Genomic DNA, 21,723 nt, shown 5'->3' with positions numbered 1-21,723 from the left:
AATTGACTTAAATGTCTTCTTGCCGTTAGACATGGAGGCTGTTTTCCGTGTTTCATCTTTATAAGCAAAGTTGCTTGAAAAATTTATGCATAAAGCATTTCTTGTCTTTTAAGTGAATGCCTTAAAATGAGGACCATGGCGTGTGATTATTGGATCAGAAAGATCGAATACTTTTTAGGATTCCAGAAACATGCTCCTAAATTATTTCCAAAGGGTTTGTTATCAGTATTTTATCACTTTGTGGCCTGCACCCGCACTGGAGGGTATGGATTTCACAACCTTAGAACCAGCTCTGGGTGTTCTCAGTTTAGACTGTCGTGCGTTAAAGGGACATTTTTAAAAAAGTGTTAAAAAAAGACGTGGTATTTCTGTATTATTATTGGGCCAGGTAACTTCATGTGCAACCTAGACCACGAAGGCATCTTCTTGGTTGAAATAAATATACAACAAAAGGTGTCTTCCTCCAGGCATTCAGATAACAAAGGCAATAAAAAAAAAAAATCACTTCCCAAAGTTACACTCAGGCTTCCCTTAGAGACAGGTTTTTAAATCCGGGGTGTCCTTGTCGTCGTGATTCGCAGAGTGGCTGAAATCTGGAATGTCGCAGGATTGACATCCAGCTTTGTCTCAACTTTTTAGAACGTCGGGCAAGCTCCCGCACGTTCTGCATTGCTTTCCGTATTCGTACCAGTTGTGGCGTTTGCAAAAGTTAGAAACCAAAAATATTCTGGGAAAGCGGAGGGTTGCTTGGAACGAGGTTTGCTCTCATGGGTAGAACAGATACGGAGATGGACCCTTAAAGGGATGCTGGGCGAGGCCTTGGGTTTATGGGCTGTGTCCACATGTGTATCAGGCGTGTTTGTGTCCAACGCAGGCGTTTGGGAGGGAAGCCTTAGGTTTTAAGATCTACTCCTCCTTTGAAAATTCATTTTGGTCTGTCTTGCACGTGGGGGATTCAGAAAATGGCCATAAATCAATCTGAGATGGTTCAGTAGAAATGAATTGTAGGCTATGCACTTATACCTTTCAAACCTCATGGAAAATAGGTGCGGATTTCATAAAGATAAACCATGTGTCATCTTTGATAAAGTCATCTGTATAAAGTCATAAATATGTACACACACTGTTGTATTTCGTTGAGTCTAAGGCACACTTTTTTTTTTTTTTTTGCTTTTTTAGGGCCATACCTGCGGCACATAGAAGCTCCCAGGCTAGGGGTTGAATCAGAGCTGCAGGTGTTGGCCTGGGCCACAGCCACTGCCACGTGGGATCCTTCACCCACTGAATAGGGGTTAAGGATCGAACCTGAGTCTTCATGGATACTAGTTGGTCTAGTTTCTGCTGAGCCACAAGGGGAACTCCAAGGCACACTGTTACAAAGTTTCTGAGGTCGGCATGTGCTTCGTGAACGCTGCTGGTCACCGTGGTTTTTGTGATGTCGTTTTATTGTTTGCATGTGCTCACAGCTGTTTGTATGAGCATGATACACAGTAGGTCTAACAGGGCTCTTTCAAGGGGTGAGAAAGAATCGCACTATAGCTGAACCGGCGGCTTGCGTTCTTCTTGGTGGTTCATGAAGTAACCAAAGAAAAGCCTTTGAAGTATTGGCCTGTCAGCCTCCTTCAGCTGCACGTGATGGAGAAGCAACATGAGCTCTTTTGAAAGGAGTTCATTGGCTCTGGCCACGTCGCAGCACCTTCACCACCTCCCTTGTGGCCCAAGCCGGGGGCAGCCGCCTTGCTTAGGTTTTTACAATAACTTCCTTCACTGGTCTCCTTACTGGGCCCCTCTCCCTTCCATGCAGCAGCCAGAGGGATGCTGCTAAAATGGGCATCAATTTTTCCTGCATTTGTCATTTCCTAAAGAGCCACCAGCTCCTTAAAGTAGGGATGTGGTGTGATTTCTCCACGGCTGTGATCCCAAGGCCTAAACGAACACCTGCAACATAATAGATGCCCAAGAAATGTTTGGTGGTGAATGAATGAATGGATAAAGGCAGGTGTAGGTCTCATCAGCTGCGGTTGGAACCAGGGTCCTGAATAATAATAATCTCATCAGGAATCTTCCTCCTTGGCGTCTCTCCCCTGTGTGGCTCCGAGCAGGCTCCCGTCTCACGGGGCCCTTCCTGCCCCCAGGCTCGCAGCCTCACAGCTCTGAGTGTGGGAAAGGGAGCCTCTATTTTACTGTCATTGCAGAAAGCCGCTCAGGGTTTGTTCTGATGGGTTCTGATGAAATCTTGGGCCATTCTTCAACCAAGGGCAGTGACCAGCCTGGGTTGTGCCCATCCTTGGATTCAGGGGGTGGACTTGGCTTCCCTTGAAGCATTTGGACTAAGAAGCTACGTGAAGAATATTCTCCAGGAACACCAGAGCATCAGCAGAGGAAGGGAAGTGAACACTGGGGCAGGCAGGTAAAAAACAGAAGTGTCTGTTGGAGGCTTTTACTTTTTTTCTTTTTGGTCTCTGTAGGGTCGCACCCGAAGCATATGGAAGCTCCCAGGCTAGGGTTGAATCGGAGCTGCAGCTCCCAGCCTACACCACAGCCATGGCAATGCTGGATCCTTAACCCACTGAGCAGGGCCAGGGATCGAACCCGCATCCTCATGGATACCAGTTGGGTTTGTTACCGCTAAGCCATGATGGGAACTCCTGCTCCAGCCTTATTTTGTGTTCCTGGAAACATAATATGAGAAACTTTGGCTTATCATCTTTAATTGTTTGTTTGGTTCTATGTCCACTTCAGCCCTAGGCTGCGACTTCCCAAGGATCAGCAATTCTTCCATTTTCGCCTTTGTGTCTGCAAGGCCTAGAACAGGGCCAGTGAAGGCCTATAGCAGCTCTTGGTTGAATGAGAGATAAAATGAATCACTTAATTGGGGGGGTCAGTCCCTTACATTCCTCGGGGCTCAGAAGCTACGGAGGAACACATGCAGAACTTTCAAGACGTATTACTGGTCAAGCCAGTTTCAAGAACTGACTTGGATTTGGGTCCACAATGAATGGCCTTTCTGTTCTTGTCCTTTTTTTTTTTTTTTTTTTTTTTCTTTTGTCTTTTTAGGACCATGCCCATGGCATATGGAGGTTCCTAGGCTAGGGGTCGACTCGGAACTGCAGCTGCTGGCCTACACCACAGCCACAGTAATGCCGGATGCTTAACCCACAGGGATCGAACATGTGTCCTCATGGATGCTAGTTGGGTTCATTAACCATGGAGCCACAAAGGGAACTCCCTTGACCCTTAATTTTGATTTAGAGACTTACCTTGGCAGACAACTGAAGTCTGAAAAGTGGGCTCTGGGGGCTGTGAGTCCCCGCTGAAGAGAACCCCCAAGAAATTTCCAAAAAATGGCAATGCGTGATCATCAATGGATTTCAGACTCTTGTATGTCACGATTTGAGAGAGAAGGCAGAGCTCTCCTCTGCTGCTTTCTGGGTAGGACGGAATTGCAGTTTTATGGGACATCAGAAGGGTGGCGAGAGGGGACCCGGCTCTCAATGTGCGCTGGAGTGGATACGGTGTTAGGATGGCCACAGGGCTTTGTTGAGTCTTGAGGGAGGGGTCTAAGTGCCTTGAGAGGAAAAACCATCGGTGCTTTAGGAGGGTCATAGGGCACAAGCTGGCACTGAGCTGCAGCATTTTCCTGAGAGAACTGGAAGGAACAAAATATTCTTAGCCAGACTCCGTTATCTCAAATCTGGGCTCTGAGCAACTGCAAACAGAGACAGGGAAAGTCTTCTGCAAAGAGCAGTGTGGGCCCGACACCCTGAAGGGATTTGCTCCTGCAGCCACCAGCAGGAGGGCACAGTTCAGGGGACCAGGGGAGCATGGCACACCAGCACTGCCCAGGAAGAGGAAAGTCAGGCTTACTAGCCTGAGGTCATTCTCTTAGCCAGAGCCCGTCAAGGAAAATTGGAGACTGACGTTGTTACTGATCCTGGACTTGAACTCCTTTCAGCCCTTGGTTTTTATGGCCTCCCTGGGGTGTCCTCAGTCCCTGGGGATTTGGGCCTCTGGTTCATCTCCCGGAAGTTCTCCATCTGTGAAGTCAGATGTGTAAATGTCCCATCCGCTCAATGTGGGACGTAACCACTGTTCCCCCATATCCTGTCCCTGTTTATTTCCATGCAGACAAGAAAATCATCCTTCCCTGGCCCCTCGAGGTCATGTGGGACCATGCGACATGCCTTGGCCAGTGCCAGCAGAGGCGATGTGTGTCACATCTTAGAGAAAGTATTTAAGAACCAGATGTGGCTTCCTGTTTCTCTAGCTCTGCGCAGCTGCAGTGTTTGGGATGTGGGACTCTCCCCTGGTTCCCAGAGTGACTACAGTGTGGCCTGGATGCCACCTGCTACCCGCCAAGCTGAGCTGGGACATGGCATCAGTGAGAAACTTGTTTAAAGTCACTGATTTGGGGCTGTTTGTGACTGCAGCATAACACAGCCTATCCTGGTTGGCACCCTGACCAAAACTAGCCCTCCCTCAAGAAAAAAGCATGCACTCTTTTACAATTAATCACTATGGTAGCTGTATTGTTATTATAGACAGCCTTCTCATACTAGTCTCCTATGCTAATTTTCTGGGAGTTTTTATTATCAACGAAGGTTGAATTTAAGTCAATGATTTTTCTCCGTCTATTGAGATAATATATGGTTTTTCTCTTCTCTGACGAGGTGAAGAATGACATTTTTAGAATATTCTAAAATACTAAATCAACCTTTCATTCTTGGCATAACCCCACTTTCATGATTGGATGTATTATATTTGATTTGCTAGTATCTTGCTTATGAATTTTTCACAAGTGGATGTTATGAACAAATGTCAGGGCCTTGGAAACTTAGGTAAAATAACTACTTTGAAAAACACAACTTACCAAAAATCATACAAGGAGAATTTAGATATTAGGGTAATTCTACATCTACCAAAGAACTGAATCTGTAATAAAAACTTTCATGTGAAGGGCAGTCTAGCCCAGATGTCTTCATAGGTGAATTGCCCCAAATGTTTGAAATAATAGTAATAAAAACAGTAAGACTCCTTCACAAGCTCCTCCGGAGAAGAGCAAGAAAGAGCATACTTTTCGTATCTTTATTAGGTCTTTGAGTCAAGGTTACGCTGACCTCATTAAAAGATTTTGGAGGCGTACCATTTCTTAGAATTCTCTCTAAGCGTTTGTGTAGGGCTGTGTATGGTCCAGCCGTTCAAGATGGCTGCGCTCTTGCTCTCTGTCCATCCCCTGCTGGACACCCCATGCACATGGTTGACGTCCCCATGACCTTGTCCCAGGCCCCAGCTAGTGACGGGTTATCAGAGGGGCAGTGGTTTCCTTGGTCATGAATGAGCCAACCTGATGTAATTTCTCCAATAACTGGCAGTCTCCCCTTCCCCCACCCCCATCCCCCTCTAGGACTTGCTTTAGATGTGAAAGCTCCCCAGTCCATTAAACCATTTATATCTGTCGCTTACTCTCTCTTTGGGCCTGAAGCTGGACAAGCACGGAGCCTTGTAGGGCTGTGGGTTCCAGCCCAACAGATTTTTATTTCTCTCTTTCAGTGGATTGGTGTTGTGGTCACTGTAGGATCTCTAGTGAGATCTTCTTTTTCAATTCTGCTTCTGGGAATTTGTGTTTCCTCTGTTTTTTTGATTGGTCTTGCTTGGGTGTATCAGTTTTACAAATTTAAAAATAGCCTTGATTTCGTTAACTTTTATTTTTGGGCTAGTGAGGCACTGATGTAGGATCTCATTTTATTTTTCTCCTGTGTGCTTTGTGGGGTAACTTACTGTTTCTGGATTTTTGAAATAGAATCTTAGGTCATTGATTGTATTTTCTCATAGAGTCTGCCCTTTATGTCTTCCTTACTTAGAAGTTTCCACTGAACTTCTTTTCATTCCGTCTAAAATATTTTCTTTAGCCTTCCCTTTAGTGTATGCCTTCTGGTGACAAATCTCACTTTCTGTTTGTCTGGAAATGTCTTTATTTAAACTGTATTTGTGAATGATTATGTTTCTGGGTATCAAATTCTATGTCGGCAGCTTCTTCTTTCAGGATTTTACAGGAATAGAATCATTTCTATTGTCTTGTGGCTTTCATTGTTTCTGATGAAAAGACAGCTGTCAGTACTGTTTTTTGCTCCTTTTTCTTAAATTAAAAAAATTTTTTAAATTTTTTGCTCCTTTTATGTGACTATGTTTTGCTTGTCTAGCTGACCTTTAAGATTTTATATTGTGTTTTCAGAAATTCAGTTACGATGTGCATAGGTCTGGTATGCCAGCTATTATGGCTCTTGCTTCTTCTTCTTTTTTTTTTGGCTGCACCTGTGACATGTGGAAGTTCCTGGGCCAGGAATTGAACCCACACCACAGCAGTGACCCAAGCCAATGCAGGGACAGTGCTGGGTCCTTAACCCACTGAGCTCCTGGGAAACTCTACGTGGTTCTCGCTTTTTGCAGCTGTGCCCGAGTGGCATTGTTAGTGTTGCAGGATTCTTATTTGTCTTCTAATATCATTTCTGACTTTTTCTCCTTCCCTTCACATTATCACAAACTGCACAGGTATTAGACCTTATCACTGTGCCCCAGTGGCTCTGACAATATTTCTGTATTTAAAAAAATCTTTCGCTTCTCTTTGTTCTTAGTCTGAAGTTTTTTCTTTTAGCCTGTTCCTTTTGTAATCACTTTGGGTCTGTCTCTCTGCTGTGAAGTGTGACTTCCCAGTTCTAAATATTAATTATTGCATTGTTCAGTTCCAGAATCACCATTTGGTTCTCTCTTACAGCTTCCACCTCTGCTGAAAGTCTCAAAACTTGCTTCTTTTTTTTTTTTTTTTTTTGTCTTTTTGCCATTTCTAGGGCCGCTTCTGTAGCATATGGAGGTTCCCAGGCTAGGGGTCGAATCGGAGCTGTAGCCACTGGCCTACGCCAGAGCCACAGCAAAGCAGGATCCAAGCCGTGCCTGCGACCTACACCACAGCTCACGGCAACGACAGATCCTTAACCCATTGAGCAAGGCCAGGGACTGAACCTGCAACCTCATGGTTCCTAGTCGGATTCGTTAACCACTGCGCCACGACAGGAACTCCAAAACTTGCTTCTTAACTATGTAAACATATCGATGCCATTTACTTAGAAGATTGTTTGATAATGCCATGATTTGGTAACCTTCTATTTTTGTTATCATGTTATCAAGTGTTTCCTTTGAGGCATCTCTTGTTGTCTCATTTGCTTTTTTTTTTTTTTTTTTTTTTTTTTTTTTTTTTAATTACAGGCCGGGCATCATTTAGGAAACAGAGTAGAGCTAATTCGAGGCATTGGATGATGTTATGTTTGCTCAGAAAGGCCTTCCTTTTGCTTTTTGTAGGCGGCTATGTTGGAGTGCCAGGAACTGCTTTTCATCCCAGTCTGCACAGAGATTGAGATGATTACACGGGCTGCGAGGACCGTTTTAATCCATTTCACACTCACTCCTGGAACGAAGCCCTTTGCTGTCCTTTTGGGAAGCGTGGGGTGTACCAAGCCTCTTCTGCTTTGGACGCCTCTGGCTTTGACTCTGTGTTCTGTCCCTCTGGTCTGTTAGGGCTTCCAAACATTGCTCGGCTTCTCGGCCTCCTGAGAGCTGCTTTCAGAGTTGACAGATGCCACATGGGGAAGCGTGACCCCACGGCTGGACTCATCTCTTTGGGGCTTCCCTTTTCCATAGCTACTCACCTTGCAGCCCCTCACTCCTTTGAGAGCTCAGTGAGTCCTTCAGATCGATTTTCAAAAATATATTTTGGGAGCTTCTGTTGTGGCTCAGTGGTTAACGAATCCGACTAGGAACCATGAGGTTGCGGGTTCGATCCCTGGCCTCGCTCAGTGGGTTAAGGATCTGGCATTGCCATGAGCTGTGGGGCAGGTCGCAGATGTGGCTCGGATCTGGCGTTGCTGTGGCTCTGGCCTAGGCCCGTGATAACAGCTCCGATTCGACCCCTAGCCTGGGAACCTCCATCTGCCGCAGGTGCAGCCCTAAAAAAAGACAAAGGACAAAAAAAAAAAAATGTTTTGTACAGGTATTCTAGTTGTGATTGCAAGAAGGCTGACCATGAACACTCTAGCTGACCAGAAGCAGAAGCCCTCTCCCCAGTGTTTATCCGGGCAAGGTGCTTTTCTCTTTAAACAGTAAGCTCTCCCTGGTACCTGTCTGTCCCTACGTCTGCCACCCAGCACGGCTCACTTTCACAGCCAGCCTTCCTGAAAACCCAGCCTTCACTTCCTGATAACTCGTTCCTCGACTCCCTATAACTGGCTTCATCATTTCAGCGAAATTGCTCTCACTTAGGTCACAGTGATCCTTTGGTTCTGAAAACTAGCACGCAACTCTAAGTCTTTTCTTTCTTGGAAATGAGAACATGAGCTCACCCCATGAATTCATGAAGCAATGGCGCCCACCCAGGTCTTTGGAAGCGCCCTGGACCTGCCTCTCCGATGCCACCCCCTTTCCCATGCTGTCTCATTTTCTAACCATGCGTTTAGTTGTTATTTCTTTGTGAAATTTATAAAAATGGTACATGTTATGTATCTTTCTGTAATTCGCTGTTTTTGCTTAAGATTGAGTTCCTAAGATTCATTCTTGCTGCTGTGTATAGCTGTTCTCGCTTCCTTTTTCACTAGTGTATAATGTTCCGTCGTGTGACTGTACCATGCATTGTACCCTTCCTTTGGACAGTGGCCATTTGCAGTCATTGTAGTTTTAACTATTATGAACAATGCCACCATGAACCCTTTTGTATATCGCTTCTGGTGCATATATGCACGAGTTTCTCTAGGATATATACCCGTAGGAGAAGGGCTGGGTCATGGACTGTTCAACGTTGTCAGGTAATGGCAAATGGTTTTCCAAAGTGGTTGTGCCAATTTACACTCTGACAAGCCGTGCATGGACACGGCCACCGCTCTCCCTCAGCATTGGTCTAAAGAAATAGCAAGTCCTTACATGAAAGCCAGAGGTGCCATTTAAAATTTTCTCGTAGTGACATCAGAAAGGTAAAAATCCGGATGAAAGCAATAATACATTTTATTTAACCTAATATACTTCAAATATTATTTCAGTGTCAAAATTATGGAGCTCTTTTACATCCTTTTCTTCACACTAAGCCTTTGAAACTGGTGAGTATTTTACAAGTCGCCTGCATCTTAATTTGGAGTAGCCACGTGTGGCTTGTGGCTACCCGGCAGGACCCCAAACCCTTACTTCCTTGCCAATGTTCAGTGCCATGGACTTTTTTGTGTTTGCCTGTCGAAAGATCATACAGTGGCATCATATCTTTCTTATTTATTTATTTTGGTCTTTTTGTCTTTTTTAGAGCCGAACCTGCGGCAGGCATATGGAGGTTCCCAGGCTAGGGGTCCAATGGGAGCTGTAGCCACCAGCCTACGCCACAGACACAGCAATGCCAGATCTGAGCCGCATCTGCAACCTACATCATAGCTCACGACCACGCCAGATCCTTAACCCACTGAGTGAGGCCAGGGATCAAACCCACGTCCTCATGGATGCTAGTCAGGTTCGCTAACTGCTGAGCCACAACAGGAACTCCTCTTACCTTATTTAAATTGCATTTTTCTCCTTAACGAGGTTGAGGTTTCTTCATATGTTTAATTCCCACTTTCATAGTGCCTGCTCATAGCTTTCTTTCTACCAGAAGTCTGCCCTTCTTGATTGATCTGTGGACCTTTACATGTTCTAAATCACTCTCGTCAGTTATATATGTTGCAAATATTGTCTCCTCGTGTGTCATTTCCCTTTTTAAATCCTTTAGGATGTCTGCTGGCTGTTCCTGTCCCACCTTCTTTGCAGGATCAGCCTCCCCGCCCCTTGCAGTAAATCTTAAAATTCAAGACTGAGTTCCTGCTGGGAGTTCCCCCTGTGGCTCAGTGGTAATGAATCTAACTAGTACCCACGAGGTCACAAGGTGGATCCCTGGTCCCGTTCAGTGGGTTAAAGGATCCGTTGTTGCTCTGAGCTGTGGGGTAGGTCACAGACGTGACTTGGATCTGGTGTTGCTGTGGCTGTGGCATAGGCTGGCAGCTGCAGCTTGGATTCAGCTCCTAGTCTGGGGACTTTCATATCCTGCAGGTGCAGCCCTAAAAAGCAAAAAAAAAAAAAAAAAAAAAAAAAAAAAAAAAAATGACTGAGCCCTTGGCCCTTCAAGTTAGCAAGCATCCTGTACTGTCTCCCCAGGTGATCTTATCAACTCCTACATGTTCGGTCCCCCTGGTACCAGTGTCTTGAGTGCAGTCTGGAGATCAAAGCAAGGTGAAAAAGGGTAAACGTAGCACAAAGAACTGTCATCTCGGAAAAATGTTACCTTTGAAAAGGAGTCAGGACTCTAGGAGGTCCAGAAGTAGTAACTCCAGCAAAACAGCTGCTTTCTCTAGGGCTGAGGGGGAGTGTTGAGCAAGGAAAGAACTCAGGGACCTAGAAGAGGCCCCCTCTCCACTTAGGGTTTTAGATCTCTTTGGCGCAGGCCTGGTTGTCAGAGGTGCAGGCACCCTCCTGAGTGACACAGACACCTGCTGGAGGGTTCCGGCGGCAGCTGGTCCAGGAGGGCTGCTGAGGTGGGGGCTCAGAGGCCCCTGCTCACTAACCTACCGCTGCAGGGGGAAAACAGCCCCCTGGAAGAACAAAGGACATCCCTTTGTCCCACTCTGCACTGGCAGCGTCTCTCTTGCGCCCTCTATTGGCCACGCCGAACATGAAGCCCGCTGGAAACCGAACCTTCTGCCGGGTCTGGTCCAGCGTCACCCAGCAGTGGATTTGGAGCTGAGAGGTGGTACATTAATTACTGGTGCATATTCCTCTAGAACGGTAGTTTATTTCCTCAATTCATACTTCTCATGTGGGCTCCAAATCTCTGTGCGCCTGTGCATACATGTCCGCTTGGATGTCTCGAAAGAATTCATACTCAGGAGCTCCCCGTCGTGGCGCAGTGGTTAATGAATCCGACTAGGAGCCATGAGGTTGCGGGTTTGATCCCTGGCCTTGCTCAGTGGGTTAAGGATCTGGCATTGCCACGAGCGCGGTGTAGGTCGCAGACGCAGCTCGGATCCCGCGTTGTTGTGGCCCTGGCATAGGCTGGCGGCTACAGCTCCGATTGGACCCCTAGCCTGGGAACCTCTATATGCTGCGCGGGAAGCAGCCCTAGAAAAGGAAAAAGACAAAAAAAAAAAAAATTCATACTCAAATTCAAAATGACCGCAGTCACACGCATGCTCTTTAAGAATTTCCCGGCTTAGTGCGCGTTCCATTATCTACCCCGTTACAGTGGCCAAAATGTCTGAGGTTTTCCTTGATAACTTCTGCCCCCCCTCCACATCCAATTAGGCATGTGACTGTGTTGCTTTTACCTCCCCCAAGTGTGTCCTTTCCTTCCAGCCACGCCACCACCACCTTCATTCAAGCACCACCCCCTGTGGGAACCCCATGCTGCCTCCTGACTGGTCCCCAGGCTCTTTCTTGCCGAATCAGCATGTTCTCCATCCAGCCGCCAGAGTCACAGCTTTAAATCACAACTATGAGCATGTTAATTCCGAGCTTCATGGTCCCCAGCAGCTTCAGTCACTCTCAGGGTTAAGATCGGGGACGTGATTTGCCTCCAAGGCTCCGTGTGGTCTAGAACCCATCCACCTCGCCCATCTGGTCTCGTCTTGCGTGAGTTCAGTTCACTGCGTGAATTAAATTACTCCGCGCACTTGAAGTCAGCTCTCAGCGCGGTACCTGGTGCGTGTTCACTGTCTCATCAAGTTACTCATTCTTCCTATAATCAGTGCTATTATTTATACTCCTCACCGCAGTGGAGCATTCTTGCAGGTTCATGTCAGTTTCATGCCCACTCCTGCCCCAGGACCTTATCACTTGTTCTCTCTGCTTGAACTGTTCTCCCTCCCAACGCCCCACTTCACCTGCTTAGTTATCTCCCACTCATCTTTCTTCAGGGTGTCTAATCTGATTCCCAGACTGCAGTCAAGACCCTCGGGAGCGCCCCTCACATGACCACGTGCTTGTAATTGTCGCGGTTGTACTTCTGCGCTTATTCGTGTGACTACTTCATTAATGTCTGTCTCCCGCATGAGATTGGGGTCTCTGGGAGGACCGGGTCTGTGACTCTTAGAGTGACCAGTGTGGGTCCCAGTGCTTTACAAAGCATCTGTCATTGTAGCTGCTGGTCCTTGAGCATCAGTCAGAAAAAGACCAAGAAACCTCACTGGGTAACCTATGAAAGGTAACAGCTTCCTTTCTGGTGTCTGAAGGAGAGGGTCTGGAGAAAGGAAAAACCGGATTATATTTCAGAAACACCCACTACGGGCCAGACACTTTCCATACGCGATTCTATTTGGTCTTCAGAACAAGAGTGGTAAGGCTGGCTCTGTTTTATATGCCAGCATATTAGGGTTTGGAGAGATTGGCTCAGTTGTCTCTGGTGATAAAATCATGGTGCCTGGTCTCATCTCTCTCTGTATCACTGGAAAGCTCTTTTCTTCGTGTCAGTCTTTCCCAAGACACAATCATTCGCGTCCCGCCTACAGAATTATTATTATTATTATTTTTTACCATAGCCTGCATTACCTGTCCTGTTATTTACTTAATACTTTTCTCTATCTCGACTGATTTTACTTTAACAGAACTTTATACAAAGGCCCTTTGTATTTCCAGCTTAAATGGAAAATGGATTAAGACTTCTATAAATAGGAAGAAAGATAAAGTCGAGATAGAGTCAAAGCGAGATGCAAAGCAGTGATATTCAGCATAGCGGGATCTTGTTAACCTTTTGTAGATCCGTTCTTTGTGATTCATTCAGGGGTCTTTTCTGAGTGGCTTTGTAAAGACCAAACTCCCAGCAGCCTTGGGCAGCAGCTGTGTGGCTGCAGGGTTGGGCTGGGCAGGGGTCTGCGGGGTAGGCGTTTGCACGTGAGCTGAAGGAAAGGCAGGTGCCTTTCCTCTCAGCGTTGGAGCTGCAGCTTGATGCTCTTTCAGTCACGCTCCAGCTTATAACCCAGCTTAGAGCTGGTATGTTGGCCTCTGGGCTTATGTGTCTCTGGGACACCCTGGGCCCCTGCCAGGTCACCCTGGCACTTCCAGCAAGGATGCGCCTCACACAGCACAGTGGTAGAGAGCACAGACCCCGGAGTCACCCTGCCTGGAGTTGCATGCTGGTCCTGCACGTACCTGCTGAGCAACCTCAAGGATGTTTCTTGTGCCCCCGGACCCTCAGTTTCCTCATCTGTAAAACGGGGATTCAGTGGTACTTACTGCGTTAAATAGTTCTCAGAAGGAAATGAGTTACCATACATAAAATGCTCACTACATATCCTGGCATGTGATAAGTGCTGTGTGAAGTTTATTACATTAGATTAAGGTTTGTGTCTGAAGGAGGTCATACATAGAGATTAAAAAGACATGTTTTGGGGGGTTACATGGGTTTAAAGCCTGACTTCTCTTTCTTTTTTTTTCTTTTTAGGGACGCATCCGTAGCATATGGAGATTCCCAGGCTAGGGGTTGAGTCCAAGCTACAGCCACCAACCTACGCCACAGCCACAGCAACACAGGATCCCAGCTGCGTCTGTGACCTACACCACAGCTCACGGCACCCCGGGATCCTTAACTCACTGAGCGAGGCCAGGGATTGGACCCGCATCCTCACGGATCCCAGTTGGGTTCGTTAACCACTGAGCCATGAAGGGAACTCCTAAAGCCTGACTTTTCTCCATCTTGTGTGTGTGACTGTGGAGCAGTGCCTTAACCTTCCTGAGCCTCAGTTCCCTCCTCTGGATAATGGGATGCAGTCTGACATGGTTGCCATGGGAACGGCACGAGGTGATGTATGCGGAGCGCTTCCTACACTGGGCCTGGGCACTGCTGAGGAGGGCGCCTGGCCCACCGCCCTGCAGCAGGAAGTATGTACCAAGAGAGAGGTCGGGTGAGGTCTGTTTCGTTGAGCCCAAGGAAAGAAGTGGTTCTGACTCCTGCTTTCAAGTCCTATCCTCAGGAGGGCTTTCTCATTTCCATTCTCCTAGGAAACAGCCCGTTCGGAGCTTCGTTGCCGGAGTCCTCATTACACCTGTCAGGAAGGGCAAGGCCTGTTTTCAGAAGCCTGATTCTGGCAAGTTGTGTGGAACCAGCACACATAAAGTGTGGTCGAGGCCACCGACTTTTGAGTCTTTTGGCTTGATCTCTTGGCAGCCCCTAAAGAAGGCTTGGGGGCTGGAGTGGGGCTTCAGGGAGCATTGGATATTGGGCCCCTATCTTTTTTTTTTTGATTTTCAGGGCTGCACCTGTGGCATATAGAGGTTCCCAGGCTAGGGGTCCAGTCGGAGCTGCAGCCGTTGGCGTACATCACAGCCGCAGCCAACACGGAATCCGAGTTGTGCCTGCGACCTACACCAAAGCTCTCGGCAATGCTGGATCCTTAACCCACTGAGCGAGGCCAGGGATCGAACCTGCATCTTCATGGACTCTGAGCCATGAAGGGAACTCCTGGACCCCTGTCTTTTAGAAAATGACCATCATTTAAGGTGCTTGGGGGGAAAAAAGAAAAAGACTTGTGGATGTTGGTGTTGTGAATTGAGCTGAGTCCCCCCAAAATGAGTAGGTTGAAGACTGACCCCCCAGTACCTCAGAATTTGATCTTATTAGGAGACACAGATGTAATGAAGTTATATAGAGGTCATTAGTGTGGGCCCAGATCTCATGAAGTCAGGAAATTTGAACACAAAGAAAGACATACAGACAGACAGACAGACACACGCACGCAGACATGCACAGGGAGAATTCCATGCACGCAAATGTTGGGTCGCATGCCCACAAGCCAGTTCACACCAAACATGAGAGGTGGTCTGGCAGAAGCTGGGAGAGAGGCAGGGACAGGTTCTTCCTCCCGGCCTCAGGAGAAGTCATCTCTGCTGACGCCTTGATCTTGGACTTCCAGCCTCTAGAGCTGTGAGAACATACATTTGTGCTGTTTGAAGCCATGCAGCTCGTGGCACTTTTTATGGGGTCCCTAGGAAACTCGTTCACCTAGTTTTACCACTCTGTAGTAACTTCAATGCAGCGTTGCAGAGGAAGCCCAAGCCAGGGCCGGGAGGTGTTTGCAGAAGAGGCAGTTTTCTGAGACTAGTCCTCAGAAGGGACAAGTGGCATCGAAGGGGAGGTGGTGCGGGAAGGAAGGACGGGGGCTGAGGAGGAGGTGGGGCTGGGGGGCTTCTGGCGGGGGGCGCACGGGCAGAGGTAAATGGTGGAGAGCTAAGGAAGGTGTGCAGGGTTCAGGGGGAGCTATGGGGCTGGACACTCAGGCTAGGGCCAGGCATGCAAAGTCCTGGAGTGTCACACCATGGGGCTCAGTCCGCTTGGGCCACCAAAACAAATACCAGAGACCAAGTGGCTTAAACAACCAACATTTTTATTTTTAATTTATTTTATTGGTGTATGGTTGACTTATAATGTGTCAATTTCTGATGTGCAACAAAGACATTCAATTTTACACATAGATACTTTGATTCATATTCTTTTCCGCTGTGGTTCCTCATGGGATAGTGAATGTGGTTCCCTGTGCTGCCCACCAGGACCTCGTAGTTTCTCCACCCTGGAGCGAGTTTGCACCTGCCGATCCCAGCTCGCAGTGCTTCCTTTTCTCACCCCTCCCCTAATTGGCAACCCCCAGGTCTGTTCTCTGTGTCTGTGCGTCTGTTTCTGGTTTCTAGGTGAAGTTCATTTGTATTTTATTTTATTTATTTATGTTATTTATTTTTGGTCATGCCCCTTGGCATGCAGAAGTTCCCGGGCTAGGGATTGAACCTTTGCCACAGCAGTGACCCAAGCGACTGCAGTGACGATGCTGGATCCGCAACCCACTGAGCCACGCGAGAATTCCCTTGTGTTGTATTTCAGATTCCACGTATAAGTGATATCATATGGTATTTGTCTTTCTGTAGCTAACTTAATCCACTTAGCATGAGAATCTCTAGGTCCATCCATTGTTGCCGCCAATGGTGTCATTTCATTCTTTCTATGGCTGAGCCATATTCCATTGCAGGTATGTACCCCATCCTCTCAACCCATTCCTCTGTTGATGGGCCTTTAGGTTGCTTCCATGTCTTGGCTGTTGTACATGGTGCTGCTGTGACCATAGGGGTGCATGGATCTTTTTGAATTATAGTTTGTTTCTGGGTATATGTCCAGGAGCGAGAGTGCTGCATCACACGGCAGCTCCATATTTAGTGTTTTCAGGAACCCAGCAGACATTTATTTCTCACCATTCTGGACCCTGGGAATTCCAAGATCAGGGTGCCAAGGAGACCTTTCTTCTGGTTTGCAGACAACTGTCTTCCCTGTGGAGAGGGAGAGAGTTCTGGTCTCCTCCTCCTCCTCTAAGGAGACTAACCCCATCATGGGGCGCCACCCTCATCACCTCACCTCACTCTCAGGGAATTATCTCTCAGCCCCCCCCCGCCCCCGCCCCCCACAGATAGCACCCCCGCAGATTGCAGGTTAGGGTTTCAGCGTATGAGATTTGGGGGAACACAAATATGCACCTGTCCGTATATAGGGGATTTGATTTTTATTCTTAGTTGGCAGAACCAGCTACATCATCTGTGAGACTCAGTGCAGAATAAAAATGTGGGGTCCCTTGTTCAAAAACTAGAGGAATGCTGATAAAGGTATAAAGCTTTGTAACGATAAAGCTTTTCCTCTTTATTTCATGGTCTCTTTCTCTTGGTTTGTTGTGGTATTTTTTTTTTCTCAGCTATTTAATAGCAGTCTAGCTAAATAACACTTAAAATTTTAAATTGTCAGCAGGAATTTTACCATTCATCTCCATATCGTGTACAATGCCAGTATTTTTTTTCTCTCTCTGTCTTTTTTTTTTTTTTTTTTTGCTTTTTATAGGGCTGCACCCTGGCATATGGAAGTTCCCAGGCTAGGGGTCGAATCGGAGCCACAGCTGCCAGCCTACACCACAGCCACAGCCACAGCCACACAGGATCCAAGCCTGGTCTGACACCTACACCATAGCTCATGGCAATGCCGGATCCCTGACCCACTGAGTGAGGCCAGGGATTGAACCTGCAACTTCATACCAACACCTGCAAAGCCAGCGCTGGTGGTGGAAGACAGGGATATTGAATTAAAACCTCATGATTTTAATCTGCGGAAGTGATGTGGGTTGGAAGCAGGGAGAAATCTCTGGCTCGGAAGAGACCACAAGAAAGGGAGGAGGGTCACAAATGCCCATAACTGGGGAGCTCCAGTGGTGGCACAGCGGAAACGAATCCGACTAGTATCCATGAGGATGCAGGTTCGATCCCTGGCCTTGCCGTGAGCTGTGAGCTGTGGGGTAGGTTGCAGATGCAGATTGGATCCTACATTGCTGTGGCCGTGGCCGGCAGCTGTAGCTCCGATTTGACCCCTAGCCTGGGAACTTCCATATGCCCTGGATGCGGCCCCAAAAAGAGAAAAAACAAACAAACAAACAGCCCCTAAGTTGATATGTCCGCATATGGGTAGACAGTTACCTTTATCTGTGTATACTGATGTAAAGGTAAACCTAAATCCACGTACAGGTATTTTACAAATCCAGCCCCTTCACCCTGGATGGGGCGCGACGAGTGCTGGTGAGCTCCCGCTTGCAAGCAGTCTAGCTTATCGAATTCTCGAATTCCACAAAATCATGGCAGCAGAATTCTCTGCGTTTCCCTTAAGTGGTATAAGATATTTATAAATTCTGTTTTAAAGTGTAATTAATCTTAAGCACACTTTTAAAACAAAATCGGAAAAGTCGCTGCCTGTCATATTTAATGAGTTCCAACACAATTTCCTAACCCTCCCCCCCGAGTATAATTACTCCATCAGTCTTCCTGGAGGACCACCGGGAGCTTAGGAGAACACACCTTTCACACGTCAACCAGAATCATGCTTGCTTTGGAGTTGCGTTTGAAAGTGATTTGCATTGGCATTTTATTTCTTTCAGAACATAGCACGTGTGTCTGATCTTCCTGAGGCGTCTCGATCTTAAAAACCGAGGTTGTAAATCTTTCAGAGCTTCTGTTTACCAGTCCCTTTAATTCCTGTGGCGTGAAGGGTAGGGAGAGAAACGAAGCTACAATTTATGATGCTTTTTCTTTCGCAGCTGGGAAATGAGATGCAAGGTCAGGCGCTGGTGTGCAGGCTGGCAGTTTGGCTTGTGTTTTGGTTCCTGCCTCTGCGTTGCCCTGAGGGAGATGTACCTGCTTCCCATCTTTCAGGATGTGTTTATGCGTTTGTAAATAATGGGAACAGTATGTTGGATTTTGCTGCAGACGTTCGCTCTGAGACAGAGGGTCTCAAATATGCTATTGCTTTGAGATGAGCTGGAAGTAACTGCTGTTTAAAATACCACTGGTATTATGTGTTAATAACCCCATCCCCGCCCGACCCCCAGAACAACCCATGCCCTTTAGACTTCGACTTTTAGTTGCCAACCCAAAGGTTTTACGTGGATATCTGGCAGGAATCCTGTCCCTCAGTTGAACTCTTGCTTCTCTGTCCCAAATCTGATCCTTGCCAGATTGTCCCTATTTTAGCAAATAGCAATTCTGTTCTTCCAGTTGCTAAGAGCAAAGTTTTGGAGTCACCCTTGGCTTCTCTTTTCACATGGCGCCACCCTCTTGGGTGTGGCCCTCTCATTATTGTCCTGTCCTGCCATCTTCCACACTCGCCATTGTAATACCAAGACCTGAGAAATCTGGATCAGGAGTTGAGAAAGACTCAGCTCTCGCATTTTTCTCAGGCTCCCATTTCCAGTTGTGTTTATTTCCAATCTTCTGGAATTTATTGAGATTTATGTCTTGGCATTTGGTCAACTTGCCACATTCTTTGAAAAGAATATGTATCCTATCGTGCGTGGCGTCGTGTTTTATGGATGTCACTTAGGAAGGTTCATGTCGCCTGTATCCTTAAGGAGGTTGCTGTTGTTGAAAAAAAAATTGGTTCCTGAGAGACGAGTGTTGACATCTGTGTGAATGTTGGGGAATTTTTCCATTCTTTTTAGTTTTGTCAGTGTGTTTGTGTTTTGAAATGTTAACAGTTATATGCACGTTTAGGGTTATTTTGTCTTGATGAACTGACACTTTTACCACTGAAATCATCTTTTTTATTTCTGGAAGTGCTGCTTGTTTTGAATTCTATATGGCTGCTATTAAAATAGTCACATCCGCTTTTCAGAGCTGAGTGGGTACATGGTAAATCTTTTTCCATTCTTTCATTTTCAGTTTTCTGTGTCTTTGAATTTAAGTATCATTTTAAACAATATGTAGTTGTTGTCTGAAAACCTCTGCCTTTTAGTTGGAGTGTTTAGGTTCATTTATGTTTAATATAATTGTTGATGTGGTTGGGCTTAACCCTACCATTTTGCTATTTGTTTGTTACATCTGTTCTTTGCTCCTTTTTTTCCTTTTGAATTTTTGTAAATCCAGTATTTTTTTTAATACTCTATTTTCTTTGGACTATTGGCTTTTTAGCTGAACTTTTCATATTTTTTGAAAGTTGCTATAGGGATTACTATATGTGTTCTTACCTTATCAGAGTCAAACTTGAATTAAGGTTATACCACTCCAATGGCAGAATCTTACAACAGTATAATTTCAATCCCATATTTTTGTCATATATTTTTATTTCTCTGTATGATGTAGAACTCATGGTACATGAGTTTTTTTTCTTTAAATATCAATTGTCTTGAAGAAAAAAGTTTTATGTTTACCTTCATGCATATGATTGCCAATACACTTAATTATTCAGAGTCAATTCAAAATTTAATATTGTATCATTTCATTTCTGCCTGAAAAATTACCTTTACCATTTTGGTAATGCATTTCTGCTAGTAACAAACCGTTTCAGCTTTTATTTAACTAAAACATCTCTCTTTTTCCCTTCATTTTTGAAAGGCATTTTCAATGGACACAAATTCTAAGTTGATTTTATATATGTATATAAGTACTTTAAAGATGTCATTCCGTTATCTTCTTGACTCTGTTGTATTGATGAGAATTTAGCCATCATCCAAATTATTGTTCTTCTGTATGTAATATTTCTTTTTGGTTTGTTTTTTAGGGCTGCACCTGTGGTATATGGAAGTTCCCAGGCTAGGGAGCAAATTGGAGCTACAGCTGCTGGCCTATGCCACAGCCACAGCAACATGGGACCCAAGCTATCTCTGAGACCTATACCACAGCTCACAGCAACACTGGATCCTCAACCTACTGAGTGAGGCAGGGATTAAACACGCATCTTCATGGATCCTAGTTGGGTTCATTTACCACTGAGCCATGAAGGGAACTCCCTGTAACGTGTCTTTTTATCTCTGGTTTCTTTGGGGATTTTTCTGTATCTTTGACTTTTATGGGTTGCATCTTATGTGTCAAGATGTAATTTTCTTTGTATTCCTTTTGCTTAGGGTACACAGAGCTTCTTAAATTGTGGATTGATATTTTAGATAAAATTTAGAAAACTTTGGATGACTATTTTTTCTGTTGCCTCCTTTATGACACTCCAATAACATATGTGCTAGATCACTTGATAGCATTCAAGAGATTATTGGGGACCCTTCTATTTTTTTTCCCTGTGTGGGTGTTAGATGTATTTTCTCACTTTGCTTCAGTTTGAATATTTTTCTGTTGATCCGTCTTCAAGTTCATGGGCTCTTTCTTCTGCATTGTCTAGCCTGCTCTTTCTATTAAATGACTTTAAAAATTTAAGATTCCCATATTTTTCAGTTCTAGGGTTTTCATTTGCTTTTTCACATTTTCCACATCTCTCTTGAAAGTCTTTGTGTGCTATTTGTCCACTATACTCAGTTTTTCTTACAGGTTCTTTAACAATTCTGCTAAATTGAACATTTTAATGTGTGTCTGTTTCTTTGGATGTTGTCTTCTGGGACACATTCTTTTGCTGCTTCACATAGCTAATAATTTTCTTTATATACTAGATATTACAGATGGCACATTGTAGATATGGCCCATGAAAAGCACTAAAACTCATTCCTGACGCAGTAAATATTATCTAGCGTTATTTTAGAATGTTTAATGCGTGCTACACCATTTTTTCCATTAGCTTTTAACTTCAGATGTCGTATTTTTCCATCCTGGGTTTTCCACTTGGTTGCTTTCTTCCTCTGAAGAGAATGAGTTTTGTTCTACTGAGAAAATTAATTATTGGCTGATTCATTTTGGTCTTTAGAGTCTTGATTTTAGGCTTTGGATGGGTATATTTTCATTTTACTTCTCATTTTAGAGTATAGCCTTTGCTTCTGGCACTCAGTACTTTCTCTTCCTGGGCTTAACTTGAACTCCACAGTCTGCTGTTGAACACATTGTGAAATTGCTGAAATTTCTGCTCTTCTCTTTCAGTTTTTCACCTGTTGTTTCACTGGGTTCCTTGGTGCCTTACCCAACACATGCACATTTCAGGAGTCAACCAAGGACCCCAGAGGGGATTCGTATGCACACTTTGGGGTGTTAAGATCCATTGTGTTCTGTTGAGTTATCTCTTGAGTATAAACTCCAACAGTGTGATTATTGAAATAAAATCTGTGAATGTCTTTATAACTTTACAAGTGGTAAGACACTGGCATTCTAAAACATTTTTCTTAAGTTTTGTTACCACCAGCACAGCATATGTATAGCAAATCTACAAGAACTTCTCTCCAAGAAGTGTTAGCATTG

The 21,723-nt window shown here is 45.4% G+C and overlaps 1 protein-coding gene and 1 long non-coding RNA gene across 5 annotated transcripts in view; one reads left to right on the top strand and one right to left on the bottom strand.

The window, feature by feature from the left end:
- STK32B (serine/threonine kinase 32B) overlaps nt 1-21,723 on the top strand; it is a 362,927-nt gene that overhangs the window by 5,190 nt on the left and 336,014 nt on the right. The gene's annotated exons all lie outside the window — the stretch shown is intronic.
- LOC146400301 (uncharacterized) lies at nt 3,088-10,154 on the bottom strand. The gene is made up of 3 exons (XR_014813546.1): nt 10,093-10,154; nt 7,975-9,249; nt 3,088-6,850 (listed from the first exon to the last, which is right to left on the bottom strand). It is a non-coding gene; the product is annotated as an uncharacterized LOC146400301 (long non-coding RNA).

This window comes from Sus scrofa, chromosome 8, assembly GCF_054392235.1.
Source record: "Sus scrofa isolate SSC_HxYL_T2T_F1_AM1 chromosome 8, Sscrofa_HxYL_maternal_Yorkshire_Landrace_v2.0, whole genome shotgun sequence".
NCBI lineage: Eukaryota > Metazoa > Chordata > Mammalia > Artiodactyla > Suidae > Sus > Sus scrofa.
This window is presented reverse-complemented; position numbering and strand designations above follow the sequence as displayed.